The following is an 18,012-nucleotide window of genomic DNA, read 5'->3' as shown; positions in this document are numbered from 1 at the left end:
TGAGCTTTAAAAGCTCTACAACATTAAAAGTTCGGGGTTTCATAATTTGTTGCACATCTACATCTACTACAGATGACATACATGTAAATATCATCCTTATTGGTCCGGCAATTCGTCAGAAATAGTGCTTCCAAGAATTTGCTTGTAGCTGTATAATATAGATATACCATTCAACTCGTTAAAATCATTATCACAATGTCATACATGGTTACAGGATTATACAGAAGTCTCCTAAAGTAAAAACAGCGTAACTCCATTCAACACTTTTTCAGTTTTTTTCTGACGAAATGCTGTTTTACAAAAAATTCAACACATAAACATCCTTCATTTTATTGCGTTCTCCCATGATGTCAGACCTGGACCAGACACCATGTAATGAGCATCGATCATGGGTCGTAGATTGCACACACACACACACACACACACACACACACACACACACACACACACACACACACACACACATATATATATATATATATAACTATATATAGGAATACTTATTTTAGCTTGCAGCCATAAAAAATCGAAACATTAGTTCCTACGCATCCGCAACGTTTCGCCCCGCATGGGGGGCATCCTCAGGCAGGCACACATTATAACTTAAAAACTATTCATAAAACTGATCGATTGTCCACGCGAAATGTTAAAATCGTCGAATGTCTACGCGGAAAAATAAAAACTTTTAAAAACACGAGAACTAAAACTACAACGGTGGCCACCACGAAACTCCGACTCGTATAACTGCTTGAAAACTGACTATAAACAAAGAGAGCCCGTCACCGCGAGGAGTAAATAGATAGCACACGTAAACAATCAGAAGAAAGCACTGTACGCCGTGCCCAGTACATCGGTGTCAGTTCTGAAATTAATGGAGTTTGAGCACCGTTTAATCTGTATGGCTTCATGATACAGCCTTGCCCTGAAATTGGGTTCCCTGACAAGTACTTCCGGATTTTTGAAGTTAAAACTGTGCTGTTGTTCTTGGCTGTGTTGGTGCAAAGCAGTTTTCTCCTTTTTGTCATACTTGTGTGACCGTATTCGTTCCCCTAGGTAGCGTTTGGTATGACCTATATAGGCAACATTGCAATCCAGACAGTTTATCTTGTAAACAACACCGGAGGTCTTTTCAGTTGGTACTGTACTCTTCAATTTCGAGAAAAACCGTTTATTCGAATTTGGGTTACTGAAAACTGGAAAGAAGTTATAGGGCTTCCAGCACTTTTTCAATTTTTCACTGAGTCCCCTTATATACGGCATTTTCACGACATTGCCAACATCTACTTTCTCCTTCGAAATTTTATTTTCTTCTTTCTCGCAAATATACTTGCATTTACGCATCATCTTGTCCAGTAGAGTAGGTGGATAGCCATTTCCTAAAAGCAACGTACGTGCTCTATCCATGCTTTCCTGGCGGTATTGTTTATCTGATAACTTGTAGGCGCGTTGAAATAAATTGCTCACAACATTTGCTTTCCAATGGAAGGGTACATTTGAAAAATAATTCATGTACCTACCAGACGATGTTGGTTTTTGATACCACTTCGTGTTAATTTTTTGACCTTCATGATGGTCTATGGTCATATCCAAGAAATTAAGTGATCCATTTTTTTCCGTCTCTATGGTGAATTGGATTTTAGGATGAAACGAATTGAAGTGCTCTAAAATGTACACATGTAAATTTTTTGGAAAACATGTGATGCAATCGTCTACAAACCGTTTATAGAAGGTTACACTGCATTTAAGTGAGGCCAATATTTTCCCTTCTATATATTCCATTACCAAATTTGCTATCACTGCTGAAACAGGTCCTCCCATCGCAACACCAGAAATTTGTTGGTAAAATTCTTCTTGGTACTGAAAAAAGGTAGAAGTTGCACATACTTTTAATGCATAGAGGAACTCCTTTTTCGGCAATTTAGTATGGTGCTTGATCTTGTCCCAATATTCCTCTATGACTGTTTCGATTAATTCGAGTGGGATATTTGTGTACAAAGAAATAACATCTAAGGAGGCCAGCATGTAATGCTCCGGAATTTTTTGGTGTTTAATGAAATTACGAAAATGGAAGGAATCCTGTATAAAAGACTTAGTCTTTCCAACCACTTTGGACAATGTATTACTCAAAAACTTCGACATCTTATAAAATGGGGAGTCGATACAACTGACTATAGGCCTTAGTGGATTACCCGGTTTGTGAAGTTTGACAAGTCCATAAATCTTGGGGGCCACAGCATTTTTTGTGGTTAACCATTCCATCGTTTGTTTGGAAATTAACCCTCTTTTGCACCAGTCATTCACCATGGTGTTATTTTTCAATTGCTGCGTGTTAGACAAGTCCCTATTAATTTTAGAGTATACTGTTTCATCATTGGGATAAGATATATTGGGATAAGTATATTGGGACAAGATCAAGCACCATACTAAATTGCCGAAAAAGGAGTTCCTCTATGCATTAAAAGTATGTGCAACTTCTACCTTTTTTCAGTACCAAGAAGAATTTTACCAACAAATTTCTGGTGTTGCGATGGGAGGACCTGTTTCAGCAGTGATAGCAAATTTGGTAATGGAATATATAGAAGGGAAAATATTGGCCTCACTTAAATGCAGTGTAACCTTCTATAAACGGTTTGTAGACGATTGCATCACATGTTTTCCAAAAAATTTACATGTGTACATTTTAGAGCACTTCAATTCGTTTCATCCTAAAATCCAATTCACCATAGAGACGGAAAAAAATGGATCACTTAATTTCTTGGATATGACCATAGACCATCATGAAGGTCAAAAAATTAACACGAAGTGGTATCAAAAACCAACATCGTCTGGTAGGTACATGAATTATTTTTCAAATGTACCCTTCCATTGGAAAGCAAATGTTGTGAGCAATTTATTTCAACGCGCCTACAAGTTATCAGATAAACAATACCGCCAGGAAAGCATGGATAGAGCACGTACGTTGCTTTTAGGAAATGGCTATCCACCTACTCTACTGGACAAGATGATGCGTAAATGCAAGTATATTTGCGAGAAAGAAGAAAATAAAATTTCGAAGGAGAAAGTAGATGTTGGCAATGTCGTGAAAATGCCGTATATAAGGGGACTCAGTGAAAAATTGAAAAAGTGCTGGAAGCCCTATAACTTCTTTCCAGTTTTCAGTAACCCAAATTCGAATAAACGGTTTTTCTCGAAATTGAAGAGTACAGTACCAACTGAAAAGACCTCCGGTGTTGTTTACAAGATAAACTGTCTGGATTGCAATGTTGCCTATATAGGTCATACCAAACGCTACCTAGGGGAACGAATACGGTCACACAAGTATGACAAAAAGGAGAAAACTGCTTTGCACCAACACAGCCAAGAACAACAGCACAGTTTTAACTTCAAAAATCCGGAAGTACTTGTCAGGGAACCCAATTTCAGGGCAAGGCTGTATCATGAAGCCATACAGATTAAACGGTGCTCAAACTCCATTAATTTCAGAACTGACACCGATGTACTGGGCACGGCGTACAGTGCTTTCTTCTGATTGTTTACGTGTGCTATCTATTTACTCCTCGCGGTGACGGGCTCTCATTGTTTATAGTCAGTTTTCAAGCAGTTATACGAGTCGGAGTTTCGTGGTGGCCACCGTTGTAGTTTTAGTTCTCGTGTTTTTAAAAGTTTTTATTTTTCCGCGTAGACATTCGACGATTTTAACATTTCGCGTGGACAATCGATCAGTTTTATGAATAGTTTTTAAGTTATAATGTGTGCCTGCCTGAGGATGCCCCCCATGCGGGGCGAAACGTTGCGGATGCGTAGGAACTAATGTTTCGATTTTTTATGGCTGCAAGCTGAATAAATAAGGTAAATTTCATATATATATATATATATATATCGAAATCGGTCGACCCGTTTAAAAATGGCGAGCTTTGAAAGTTTTAGGCGGGGGGTGTGCGGCAAAAGAGGAGGGAAGCCGCACAGTGGGTCTCGGCCTGAAATTTGGTGGACAAGACGGCAATGTCGTTGCACAGTGGGTCACGAACTGAAAGTTGGTGGACAAGACGGCAATATTGTCGCACAGTGGGTCACGAACTGAAAATTGGTGGATAAGACGGCAATGTTGTCGCACAGTGGGTCACGAACTGATAATTGGTGGACACGATGGTTATATTGTCGCACAGTGGGTTACGGACTGATAATGGGGTTGTTGCATGGGTGAGGGATTTCAGAATTAAAAATATGTAATCATAGAACTTTTAGCGATAAAAACGATGGCAACGTTCAAAAAGTCAAACATCAAGTTCTTAAGCCCGAGAAAGCCCGTCAAAGCTCCATCAAATTCAAGTTGAAAATAAACGCTTTTCATTGGCTGCAGTGCAGTTGTCCAAACTACGCGGGCGAGTCTCTCCTTGCCGCCATTATCCACATCTTGACCGTGTGTTTCTCAAGTGGAGGTTAAGTTAGGTTTAGTTCATCTCCAACTCCAATTGGCTACGATGACGAGCGGACGCTGCCGGAAAAACCCGAGCAGGGCCGGCTGCTGCGCACCGCCCTCCGCTCACCGCCAAACAGCTCCATCGCTCCGTGAAGAAAACGGGAAAGGAGCGATTTTAAACTCACTTTCCGACCCAGAAATCGTCGTGAAGAGCCAAAAACCCAGTCTGTAATTGATTCATTTTATCTTCAGGTATCCATCAAGAAAAAAAATGAGTTCAGTCGGAAAAATCGATTTTTCCTGATTATTCAAAAACTCATATTAGCACGCAGTTTAGATAGCAAAACCCCGTGGCCGTGCGTTGTGACGTCAGAGTCACGTGATTTCGAGGCGCGGGAAGGAACCCCGATTCAAATCGTCTCTCAACTCTCGACGCTTTTTCTCCATGTTCCAATCACCAGACAATTTGTAAAAAAATACCTTAACAATCAGCTCACCACCAACTTCTAGGAACTGAATTAAAAAAAATGCATGCAACAACCCCATTGGTGGACAAGACGGCAATGTTGTCGCACAGTGGGTTATGGAGATTCGTCCATCGTCATTCAAGCTTGCCACAGCGTTTGTTGACATTTTTTCATATCAGACATTACATGAGGATTGTTGTTGCAATCTGGCTACATGAAGTCCTTATTCGAATAATCATTGCCTCCAACAGTGTACCTCTAAACGTAAATCCAACCCCCAAAGATTGATAACTCCCTGCCCCCGCCCCTACCCTTCGGAAAATCCACTCTTCCCGCGGTGGACGCGCGGGTCCTTAAAAGACAGAACAACTGAGGCCGGACACTCAAACTAAAAAAACGCGTGCGAAGCGCGCGTCCTGGGGGGCTTGGGAGGGGGGCTTCGCCCTCCCCCCCCCCCCAAAAAAAAAAACCGGTGTGGAGCGAAGCGGAGCGCCGGTTTTTTTCAATTCAGCTCCGCCACACCATTAGGAACACAAAATGAAAATTTGAAGCCTTGTGGCAATTGAATTTTCTTATAATAAGGCAGTTACGTGCTGGAAAAACATTTTGAGCGGAGTTACGTGGCGAGGGGCAACTTTTGTTTTTCTAATGGCAACCCTCTCTTCGTGACTTCTCATTTAAAAGACAGGAAAAAAAGAAGTTTTTGCGCAAACCGCTGGTCAAAGTGTGAATTTTTCATAAAATGATGGCCGGTCAAAGTTCAAAACAACTTTGATATCTCCGTTTTTATTCACGGATTAAAATACAATTCTGAAATCAAGGGTTTTTTGGGACAAGAAAAACAGTTTTAGCAGTATAGCTTTCGGGAAATTCAGCCCTTTCCAAGTGGCGGCGGTCAAAATGGCGACTCAGAGCGGGAAGTGGATTTTTACGCTGTCTATCGGTGAATTCGCATGAATCTTCGCATCCGAGAGTACCTATTTCGGCCCGAGAAAGACAAATCTTCCATCGGATTCTTAAATTTGGGAAAAACTTCAACATGGCGGCGGAAAAATGGCGGGAACTTAGTATTACGGATGTTTCTTGACGAAATCGCATGAAACTTGGTGCCCTGGTATAGTTTCTGGCTCGAAAAAAATGACTTTCGCATCAAATTTTTGTCATGCTACCTACTTTAAAAATGGCGGAAGAGTTTCATGCGAATCCATCAGGAAACATCCTAATACCAAGTTCTCGGCAGTGGCTTTTAGGCCGCAAATCACGGTTATCCCTTCAGCTTAAATTGCTCCTCTACAAGTCAATGTTGAGGCCAGTTTGGAGTTATGGTTGCCAATTGTGGGGTTTTGCAGGCAAGTCAAATCTCGACAAGATCGAAGTTATACAAATGAAAATGTTAAGAAACATAGTTAAAGCAAGATTTTATGAGAGAAACGCAGATATTCGCGCGGACCTCAACAATGACTAGACAGAGGACTATATCACTAAGATGTACAACTCTTACGAAGCCCGACTTCATCGGCACCCTAACCCAGAAGCACTTGCTCTGCTGGAAAAGGACCGATGCATTAGGAGGTTAAAGCGTCGCAAACCCCACGAGCTTGGGATTCAGGGGTTCACAAAATTTTTCTTTTAAGGAAAATGTTCAATAAAACGTGCCTCCCTGTGCTCTTCGGTCATAATCGGAGGTTCTTTGGACTTTGACCGGGTTCGGTTGTCCACAGTTATGGTTATAGTAAAAAGACATTTTTATTTTAGTACTAATTACCTATGTCTTTAGTTTTTCTCCTCAATAAACAGAGGCAGTATTTTCTTTGTTATAAATTGTCAACCTAATTAATAATTTTCTTATTGTTCAAACAAGCTTTCTACAGATACCAGAGTGTCTAAAAGTGATCTTTGTACTTTTATTTTGTGCAAAATAAAAAAAAAAAAATAAAAAAAAAAAAAAAAAAAAAAAAAAAAAAAAAAAAAAAAAAAAAACACCAAGTTCCCGCCATTTCAAGGTTATTCAGAATTTCAAAAATCCAATGAAAAGTTCGTTTTTCTCTTGCCAAAATCCCTGGATACCAAATTTCATGAAAATCCCCCGAAAAGTAGCCTAAATATCCACTTCCCGCTCTAGGTCGCCATTTTGAAAAGGACTGAATTTCCCGGCAAACCATCGCAAAAATTGTCTTTCTTTTCCCTAAAAACCCCTATCTACCGAGTTTTATCCCAGTCCGTTAATAAATACGGCGATGTCGAATTCCCATTGTTTTGAACTTTGACTGGCCGCAATTTTATGAAAAATTGACATTTTGACCTGCGGCTTGCGCCAAAACTTTTCTTTTTTTATTGTCTTTTGAATGAGGTGTCACAAATCCGGGAGCACATGTAGTCCCGTGGGACCGTTAATGATACAAGTTGGCGAGATGGCTTGATCTCTTCGTCTTGATGTCCTGAAACAGAATTTCGATGCTGCCAGGCTAAATTTTTCCCGGAACACCCTTAAATTCAAGATGGCGCCCAAAATGGCCGCTACGGGGGTGAAGTGGGTGAAAGTGACTCCCATGGTCGACATGTATGTCGATTCCTATGTATTTTTGGTCGAAAATTTCAAATATATGCTTAAAAATGTACTCCGACTTCTTAAAGACCCTTAAATCCAAGATGGCGGCCAAATTTCCCCTCCTGAAAGTCAAACGGCCACGTGTGCTCCTATATGGCATGTGAGGTATCTTTCATACCATTTTTTGGGCCGTAAAATCGAAAAATGATGTTAAAAAATCCTTTGCGATTCATTTAAGGCTTCAAATTACAAGATGGCGGCCAAAATTGCTGAAATTTTCGAATCAAAAATTCTATAATAGCTTCTCATATCATGTGACGTATCGAACCCCATAGATTTCTGGTCGTAAAATCCAAATCTTGAATTCAAAATCCACCCCGGCCCCTTGGGATGTCCAAAATCCAAGATGGCCGCCGACATTATCCCTTACAGGATCATACAGTCAGCCTTTACCTTAGAATAGCAAGATATGTATCCATTTACAGGTTTATTGGGTCGTAGAATTCATAAATGAGGGTTGAATCAACCTTTCAAACTATTAAGAAACCCCCCCCCCCCCTTCAGCATAAATTTAATGGGCAAGATAGCAAATCATAATGAATAAAGGATTATGTAGCTTTAGGAAGATTACACTAAATGAGATAGGATTGTCTTTTTTTGGGCAGAAATAAAAATGAGGTTTTATTTACAGACAAAGTAACAAAAGGAGAAAAGGCTTATAAAGCGATATGATACACACATCAAAGGTGTACATTTTTGGAAAAAAACGAAGCAAGCACAGGTTTTTGATAAGAATTTAGGGCGTTTTTGGTTTTTCTCTGGGTTCAGTCTTTTCAATGGGCATTAGGAAAAAAGTTCAAAGGAGAATACTAGAATAGGATCCTTTCAGGATGCCTCGCAACTTATCCTTTGTAATAAACTTATCATTCATAAACAAGAGCACTAACACTAAACAATCAATTGCATTTTGTAGCACCTAGCTATTCGTAGAAATGTAAGATATTCTTGGTAACGCGAATATTGCTAATTAACTGTTACCAAGGAAAGGAACAAAAAACAAAGCAAGAAGAAGGAAAAACCGGGCTTGTAAACAGTTAAGCAACATGACCTTTCAAAATTGAACTAAATTATCTTTTAAATGTCTGATAGCTAATTTTTTCTGAACATCCCATCAATAACGAGAGGCATAAACCAAATTATTTTTTAAACAATTTTGTCTAGAATTTTTAACTATTTGTACACCGATAACACCGGTCAACATGGGTTCCGTCCTTCGAACCAAACCAATTTTTTTCGATTCCTAGGTACTACAGAAGCCCGAAAATGGCCATATTAACTTCAGGAAAATTGGCTGGTCCTCAGGGCGCCGCCATTTTGAATTTTTCAAAATTAAGAAAACTCACGATTAGATATTTGCAAATATCTCCTCAACGGTTCATCTCACGAAAAAACCAAAAAACCAGTGGAAAGAGCATAAAATTTCCTATAGAAATCATTCTCTTTTATTTTTTCTAACTTAATTGTTTGGTCGTGAAATTAACGTTTTCTTCAAAAATTAGCTTAAAAAAGGCGTATTTTTGCTGATTTTAGGAGAAACTTTGCTACATACCTCCAGCCACAATTATCTGAGAAAAAAACTGTCATGCTCATTGAAAAGAACGTAAAATTTACTGCTAGAAAACATATGTCATTAGTTCCTAGACTTGATTTAATCCTGTGAAACAGCAGTTTATCAGCTCCGCCCTAAAAATGTGATTTTTTCTACCATTTTCCCTAGAATCACGATAAAAAGAGAAAAAACTCTGAACACGTGACCCAAACTGTGTAAAAAGGTGGCAAAATAGTACTGGGTCCACACTGGGGGGGGGGGGGGGTGGGGTGGAAACAAAGCCAAAGAGGTCAAAAATGTTCGATCAGAGTCAACAATTGTGAGTTCCAATGAGTATCAGTACAGAACTGAGGGGGGAGAGAGTTCAGCTCAGGCAGTTTGCATTGGAATATTAAGGTAAGGTAACGTCGAGAGATCTATAATTTTGGGTCTTTTTATACCTCATCAGTAGATCACACTCGTCATGTGAATCCAACTGAAAATCTCGCAAAATCCAAGACGGCATCAAAGCTCAAGTTCGAAGTACAAGTTTTGTATTATAAGACGGCAAGTTTCGTACTGGTACTCATTGGACCTCAAAATTTTTGACTCTGATTGAAAAGTTTTGAAGTTTTTGGCTTTTGATCTCACTGACGAGTGTGATCTACTGACGAGGTCTATAACAAGACCCAAAATTATATATCTCTCGCCGTGGTCTCTTCTTCATATTCTAATGCTAATTGCCTGAGCTGAACGCTCTTCCTCTTCAGTTATGTACTGCCGTACTGGTTATCCATTAGAGCTCAAAATTTTTGACTCCAATTGAAAATTTTGGAACTTTTTGGTTTTGTTTTCAAAATAGTGTGGACCCAGCACTATTTTGCCACCATTTTACACAGTTCGGGTAACGTTTTTAGGGGTTTTTCTCTTTTTTCGTGATTCTAGGGAAAATGGTCGAAAAAATTACATTTTAAGGGCGGAGCTGATAAATTTCTGTTTCACAGGATTAAATCGAGTTTGAAACTATTGACACATGTTTTCTACAAATAAGTGAATCGCAAATCAGGGCTTATCCATTAGAATAAGCGATGACGTTAGCAGTTTTAATTAATTTTTTAAACGTGTAAAATTGAAATATTTCTTAAATCCACACGCGTCACGCCTTTTAGCCGCAATTCTTAAAACTAAAATGTCGCAAATTGTAAAAGGAAGGTTACTTTAACCTTCATTTATGAATTCTACGACCCAATAAACCTGTAAATGGATACATATCTTGCTATTCTAAGGTAAAGGCTGACTGTATGATCCTGTAAGGGATAATTTCGGCGGCCATCTTGGATTTTGGACATCCCAAGGGGCCGGGGTGGATTTTGAATTCAAGATTTGGATTTTACGACCAGAAATCTATGGGGTTCGATACGTCACATGATATGAGAAGCTATTATAGAATTTTTGATTCGAAAATTTCAGCAATTTTGGCCGCCATCTTGTAATTTGAAGCCTTAAATGAATCGCAAAGGATTTTTTAACATCATTTTTCGATTTTACGGCCCAAAAAATGGTATGAAAGATACCTCACATGCCATATAGGAGCACACGTGGCCGTTTGACTTTCAGGAGGGGAAATTTGGCCGCCATCTTGGATTTAAGGGTCTTTAAGAAGTCGGAGTACATTTTTAAGCATATATTTGAAATTTTCGACCAAAAATACATAGGAATCGACATACATGTCGACCATGGGAGTCACTTTCACCCACTTCACCCCCGTAGCGGCCATTTTGGGCGCCATCTTGAATTTAAGGGTGTTCCGGGAAAAATTTAGCCTGGCAGCATCGAAATTCTGTTTCAGGACATCAAGACGAAGAGATCAAGCCATCTCGCCAACTTGTATCATTAACGGTCCCACGGGACCCCAAAAATAAACATGTGCTCCCGGACAAGGGGAGATTGCCATCTGAAGAACGAAAGTTACCTTCCGCCACCTACCTTAGAGGGGGCCACCCCCCCCCCCAAATTGGGGGAGGGGACCGAACAGTTGCTACTCTAGATCTTGCAACATCCCCAAAGTTTCATATTTCTACGTCAATAAGGAAAAATGTTACAGGGGTAGTAGATGACTTTTGGATCACCCTGTATCTTAAATGTACCACTCAAGTAGCATTTCTCAACGGAAAAATCGCTATATTTTGCGATTTTATCGACGATAAAATCGCCAGGATCATCAAAATCTGAGCGGCTATCCTCGATCCTATCGCGATGGAATCAATTGCTGTTGATAAACTAAGTTTTTTTTTTTTTTTTTTTCATTTTGTTAATACAACAGAACTACAAAAGTATTAACCGTTTTTACGTTATTGATAAAAATAAGAGTGATTAAAATATGAGCTGGTGAGTCGGTGGACTCTAACTTAACTAAGCTTATAAATAGGTTACAAACATTATACTAATTATTGTTTCTGCTTCCCAGCGTCCAGCAGGCACCGTGTGCCATAGGATGGACACGCCTACATAAATGGAGGAATAACACTTACTGGACGCTGGTAGGCAGAGACAAAGAAAAATTAAATATAAACATTAACATGTATTATAAATATTAACTTGTGCAAAATTAGTAGCTCCAGGTGTCCCAGGCCAGACGGAAGTAACAGAGGCGAGGATGGAAGTCAGTTGGTCCTGGGTACACCTGAAACACGATAAATAAATGAGTGTATATGTACTAAAAAACTAAGAAAGAAAGAAAGAAAAAAAGGAGAGAAAAAGAAAAAGGAAAAAAAAAACCTGAGAGTAGGAGCATAACGGGAGCACAGGGACCAAGGAGGGGGGCGGGCAAGGGGGAACAGGGACCACCGTCAAGCCGAACAATGAAATAAGTTAGCTGAAATAGTTAGCTGAATTAGTATAGTGAAATGAATTAGCTTAGAAAAATTCGTCAAGCTGGTCTGAGACGCAATCAAATGGCTTTCGCCGTTTGAGTCGCCTCAAACCCTCGTTGTATCTCGTGATGAGATCTTTAGCCGATAGATTCGGATGGTTAGCAAACCTCCGTGCGTACCTGATCGACAGGTTTTTGATAACTTCAACCACGGGTGCCACTCCGAGGACCCGATGGATTACGTCATTGGCGACATAATCGTCCCAACGGATCCTGGCCAATCCCCGGAGCATTGTGCTCTGGACCGACTGGATACGCTGGATGTTGTTAGGTGCTGAGCAGCCCCACAGTTGTAAACTAATACAGGGGTAAGGGGATAATACCTGTAAGGGAGAAGTAAGTTGGGTCAAAGTTTATCAATCGTAAAGAAAGAAACATAATCCCCCACATATGACCCCGTCATATCTGCCTTGCAGGAAGAAGCACTTGAGAGGAAGTGTTTGGATTGCAGGGGAGGGGGTAAAAAGGGGGGGGGAGGACATTAAAATTGGTAAAATGTTAAGAAGAAAAATCCCCAACAGAAAATACCATCATGACCGCGGCGTAGAGAGAAGAAAAAAAGTGAAGTCAGTGAGATACGCTAACGGTCATGATAGTATGAATAAAGCCCCCCCCCCCCCCTCCGCCCCCCCCAAAAACAATTTGGGGCTTTTTGAAAGATGTGGAAAAATACTACAGGAATAGATAACGGGCCCTCTGACAGAAGACGACTCCCGGACTCTCAAGCTGGTTTCTTTTAAGGCAGAGTACGGCAGATTTTTCCACTCTATATTTTCATCATAGAACAGAAAACTGGTCAAAAACAATCATTTTTTACCAGTTTTTGACTGTTACTCCGCTTAGGTATTCCAATACTCAACCCGACGATAGACACCTACGTTCCTGTTCAGCAACAAGTGACAGCGAAACAGATGACATCCAAACCCAAAATCGTCATGAAGCCCTAGGTCCAGATGAGGACGCAATGGATACATCGAGAATCACGATGACAGCACAGACCACAGAAGCTCTAACTTCGATGAAGATAAAGTCGTCGAACAAGAAACAGCATGGATTGTAGTTAAAAATAAAAATAAGAGAATCCTTAAAAATAATGATAACCAAAGCAACGAAAATAATAACAATAAAGATAAAGAAGGTAAAAATAATAATAATAATAACCCTAAAAATACTAAAAATATCAATAATAATAACTCAAATCAAACCAATAAGAACAAAAATAGCAACTCTACAAATAATAATGATAATAATAACAAAAATCCCAACAGTAATAATATCAATAATAATAACTCAAATCAAACCAATAAGAATAAAAATAGCAACTCTACAAATAATAATGATAATAATAACAAAAATCCCAACTATAATAATAACAACGAAGCTCCTAAACTTACCCCCCCTCCTATCAAAATCTGGGATATAAACAATCTAACAGAGGTTAAAAAATTTCTCGAAAGAGTTGATCCAACCAAATATAGATTAACAGCATTACAAGGTAAAGTATGGAAAGTTAACCTAACAGACCGCGAGTCTTATAACATAGAGATAATTTAAACAGAGTTAAGAAACCATGGTACTCCTTCTCTGATAAACACCTGAGAAACAAAGTAGTAATTGCTAAGGGTATGCATGAAACAACAGATATTGAAGAAATTATTGAAGACTTACGATCAAAAAACTTCAAAATTATTAAAGTCGTAAACCTATTGGGGAAACCAGACGAAAAAAAAAAAGGAAAAAACTTCCCCTTCATCAACTAAGCTTTGAACACTCTGAAGACAACAAGAGAATCTTTGACATAAAATTTATAGCTCACCAAGAAGTGGAAATAAAAAATATTAAAATTAACCCCCTTAGAGTACCCCAGTGCTTTCGATGTCAGGGCTGGATGCATACCCAAGCTTACTGCAATAAACCACCTAAGTGCGTCAAGTGCTCAGGCGAGCACCTTACAAACTTATGCACTCAAGGTAAATATTTAGAAACAGTAAGATGCATAAACTGCGGTGGCGAACACACAGCCAATTATTCTGGTTGCGAAGTGGCCAAATATTATAGGGAAAAAAGAGCTAACGAAATAAATAGTAAAACCCAAAAGAACTCTCAACCCTCTGCAGGTAACTCTAACAATAAAAAATCTAAGCAGACTCAGAATAACTCAACCTACGCGCAAATTGTTAAAGAAACTGACAAAAACAGTACTCAATTAGAAATGCTGGACAAAATTCTTAACAAAATTATTTCAATTGAAGCAAGATTATCAACATTAGAGTCCGCAGTTTATGGTGGGACCTCAGAATAGAATAAGTTCAGTTCTTACACCTGGTAACTTTAGTGACCCAGGACGCAATTTTGATGAACATAAAGTACCTATATTTATAGACGATAACTCACCTGTCGCGGAAGATAATGTTCAATGTTTATCTAACTCCATCAGATTAGTTGCATGGAATGCCAACGGCCTCTCACCGAGCCGTAAATTAAAAGTTTCTCAGTTCATTGATCAATATCAAGTTGACGTAATGTTATTAAATGAAACTCATATGTCCGGAACAGATTGTCTACGGAAGAGAGACTACACGGCTTACTGGGTGAATCATCCGTATGATAACGCGAGAGGAGGAGTACCTAGCTATTATGATAAGAAACAGCATTCAACACTTCATTCATAGTGAAGTCAGAACCCCCATCATTCAATCAATCGCACTTTCAATTAAAACAAAAGTAGGCTACGTTACGATAGCCTCAATTTACTGCCCACCTTCTGAGTCAGGTGAAAAAATCACCCAAGAAAACTTCGCCAACTATCTCGCTTCCTTAGGGGATCGCTTCATTGTGGGCGGGGACTTTAATGCAAAAAACCTCAAATGGGGCTCTAGAATAACATTAACAAGAGGAAGAGCGCTTGATAGAGCGGTCAGTGTAATTCAAGCCGACTATGCATCATCAGGAAACCCCACACATTATCCTGTTGATCCTAACAAAAAACCTGATGTTATAGATTTCTTTGTAACCCGTAAGATAGCCTTACATTCCATGGTCTTTGGAGTTGCCGAAGTCAGTAGTGCCCTAGATTCCGACCACACGCCAATCAATCTCGACGTAGCAAACTCAGCGATATTAAAAATCCCGACCCAACAAATCACCAACAAAAAAACCAATTGGAAAAAATTTAGAGAGGAATTAAACAACCTCATAAAATTTGACCCATCTAACATCTTAGACTCGCCAAGCAAAATTGCGAAGAAGAGATCAATCTCCTCACTAATCAAATAGTCCAGACCGCAAAGCAAAACTCTCCTTTAATTAAAGTTATTCCATTCATTCCAAAAACTCCTAAAAAATTGCTTGAAAAAATAAACAGTGCAAGAAGATTAAGGCAGCAGTGGATAAAAATCAGATCCCCAGAATTGCATAAAAAGCTTAATGCCCTTAACAAAGAAATAACAAAAGACTGCTGGCACTACAGGAACAAAGAAACTCAAAAATTTCTAAAATCCCTCACGCCTACTAAACATACAGAATACTCACTTTGGAAAGCCGTAAAATATCTTAAAAGACCTATCATTCATTCTCCCCCATTAAAAACTGAAGAAGCTAACAAACTAAAAACAGACTCTGAAAAAGCAGAAGCATTTGCTAACCATCTGAGTAAAGTCTTTTCCCCCAATAAAACTCCACATGAAGAATCTCTAAAAATAGATGAAATTCAAGCAATAACCCCTAACCCGTCAATTAAAATTGATAAAATAACAAAAGGAGAAATTTTTGACCTTATTAAATACAGAATAAAGCTTAAGAAAGCGCCTGGAATGGAGGGCATTACAGGGGAGATTTTAAAACAACTCCCATCTAGAGCCATTTCAAAGATAGCTGACATTTTTAACGCTATTACTGAATTAGGTTACTTCCCTAAAACATGGAAAATCGCCGACATTATAGTTATTCCCAAACCAGGTAAACCCTTAGACAAAGTAACATCTTATCGTCCGATCTCTTTGCTGCCGTTGTTGAGCAAATTATTCGAAAGATGCTATTTAAAAAGATTACTCCCTATATTAAGCGAAGGCAACATAATTCCCGACCACCAATTTGGATTTCGTACTGGCCACTCCACAATCGAACAGGTACACAGGATGACTGCGCTTGTAGAGAAGACCCTGGAAGATAAGAAGGTCTGTTCGGCGGCATTTCTTGACGTCGCACAGGCCTTTGACAAAGTGTGGCAATTAGGACTTCTCTACAAGATCAGGATCCTGTTGCCTGAAAATCACTTCCAACTACTAAAATCTTATCTTCATAGCAGACAATTTAGAGTCAAATATAATAATACATTCTCGGTGCTTTGTTCAATAACAGCAGGAATCCCTCAAGGTAGCGTACGTGGCCCAATCCTTTACAACATCTTCACCCACGACATTCCTAAACCAATTGAGGGCTTTGTAGGCACTTTTGCTGACGATACCTCGCTAGCAGAGATAGATAAAAATTTAAACGAAGCCAATGACAAACTTCAAACTTCCCTAAACAACATATCTGAGTGGGTTGAGGAAAACGGTACCTCTCTAAATGCACAGAAATCTAACCACATAATCTTTACATACAAAAAAATTACCCCCCTTCCAGTTTTTTTAAAAAATGAACAAGTACCCTTAGTAACCGTTACACGTTCCCTACCCAAGTAGCATTTTGCAACGAAAAAATTGCAATTTAAATGAAATAAAATTTCCAGATAATTTCAACTTTCTTGCAAGAAAATTGCACTAGTACACTTAGTACAACGTCTGAGCAAAGTTTGGGCCAAATCCAGGGGGGGGGGGGGGGGGGGGGGCAAAATCGGCGTTTTTGGAACAACCTCTTTTTAGGCTCAAATTCGATAGTTGCCCGATCGGGCTAAAACCAAGCAAGCTCGCTTGGAAATGGACGTATTTCTGCTAAACGGAACGATGTGAATTATGACGTGAGCCCGTTACGTATGCATTCATTCTTGTAGGTCATATAGGGCTCATGTCATAATGCAAATCGACTGGGGTTACATGGACTAAGTTTTTAAGGATCAAAATCGGAAGGTGGCTGATCGGGCGAAGCATCCTAGAAAAACATGAAATAACTAAGACGGTAAAAAGAGGAGAAGAATTATTAAATGTACAAAAAGAGGTGTAGATCTGGCAAGTAATCTCCTGTACATAAATGTGTTGCCATCTCTGATGGGAAATAGGTAGGTACTAAGCATATTGATGTGTTTTGATTATTGAAAGTGTTTTGATCTGTTAATTTGTTATCAATTGTTACCGCTGAGATCTGTTACCTACCTTGTCTGAAATTACCTGAATTATGGCCTTTGTGACCCTGACGATGAAAGCGCTTGCTTCAAATAGCTTCGGTCAAAGTTTATTAATAAAATATAAGTGTTTCATTAAAGAAAGCGTTACACTATTTCTAGCAATTGGCTACATGCATTCCATACCGTTCAAGAGGAAGAACGACAATTTTTTTTTTTTTTTTTTTTTTTTTTTTTTTTTTAGCTGAGCTAAAACGTTTGAGCGGAATGAGAGGCCACGTGAACAAAGAGCATTTTTAAATGGCTGGGAGCTTGGAAGAGTAGGTGCTAGGTCGGCCGCTACGGTAGGTGAGGAATTTGCATGTCTTTCAGTTGCGGACTGAAACGAGGTCAAGCTTTTCTGTGATCATGGTATGCCGCTGAGACGAAACGCTGCTGTGACGCCGCAAATAAAGCTGCGTATTTATAAAGGCTGAATTGTAAGTCTGAGTCGTGACATAATATTCGTGGCATAATGTCAACCCAAAGCCCGGTGCCTACAGCTAGGCTTATCTGCTTCCTGACTGTAGTAATTATGGCCATTATCACAATTGCAACTGACCAGCCGTGCCATAGATCATAGTTTTACGCTTCTCTCCACCATACAGGGTGTCCCAAAGTTATAATGTACTTAACTTTCAGCATCCATTTTTCGGCTCAAAATATGACATTTGCCCAAATTGCCATTTTTTTCCTTTCAAATTGATACAACTCCTCTTTATTTAGTCGTAAGTAGG

General features: G+C 39.3%; 1 protein-coding gene and 1 long non-coding RNA gene across 2 annotated transcripts in view; one reads left to right on the top strand and one right to left on the bottom strand.

Moving 5' to 3' along the window:
* The window catches only part of LOC109040402 (uncharacterized), a 223,081-nt gene that overhangs the window by 58,786 nt on the left and 146,283 nt on the right, over nucleotides 1-18,012 (top strand). The window lies entirely within an intron of this gene.
* LOC140225629 (uncharacterized) lies at nucleotides 10,696-16,747 on the bottom strand. The gene is made up of 2 exons (XR_011900642.1): nucleotides 14,350-16,747; nucleotides 10,696-11,706 (listed from the first exon to the last, which is right to left on the bottom strand). It is a non-coding gene; the product is annotated as an uncharacterized lncRNA (long non-coding RNA).

Source organism: Bemisia tabaci, chromosome 1 (assembly GCF_918797505.1).
Source record: "Bemisia tabaci chromosome 1, PGI_BMITA_v3".
Taxonomy (NCBI): Eukaryota; Metazoa; Arthropoda; class Insecta; order Hemiptera; family Aleyrodidae; genus Bemisia; species Bemisia tabaci.
This window is presented reverse-complemented; position numbering and strand designations above follow the sequence as displayed.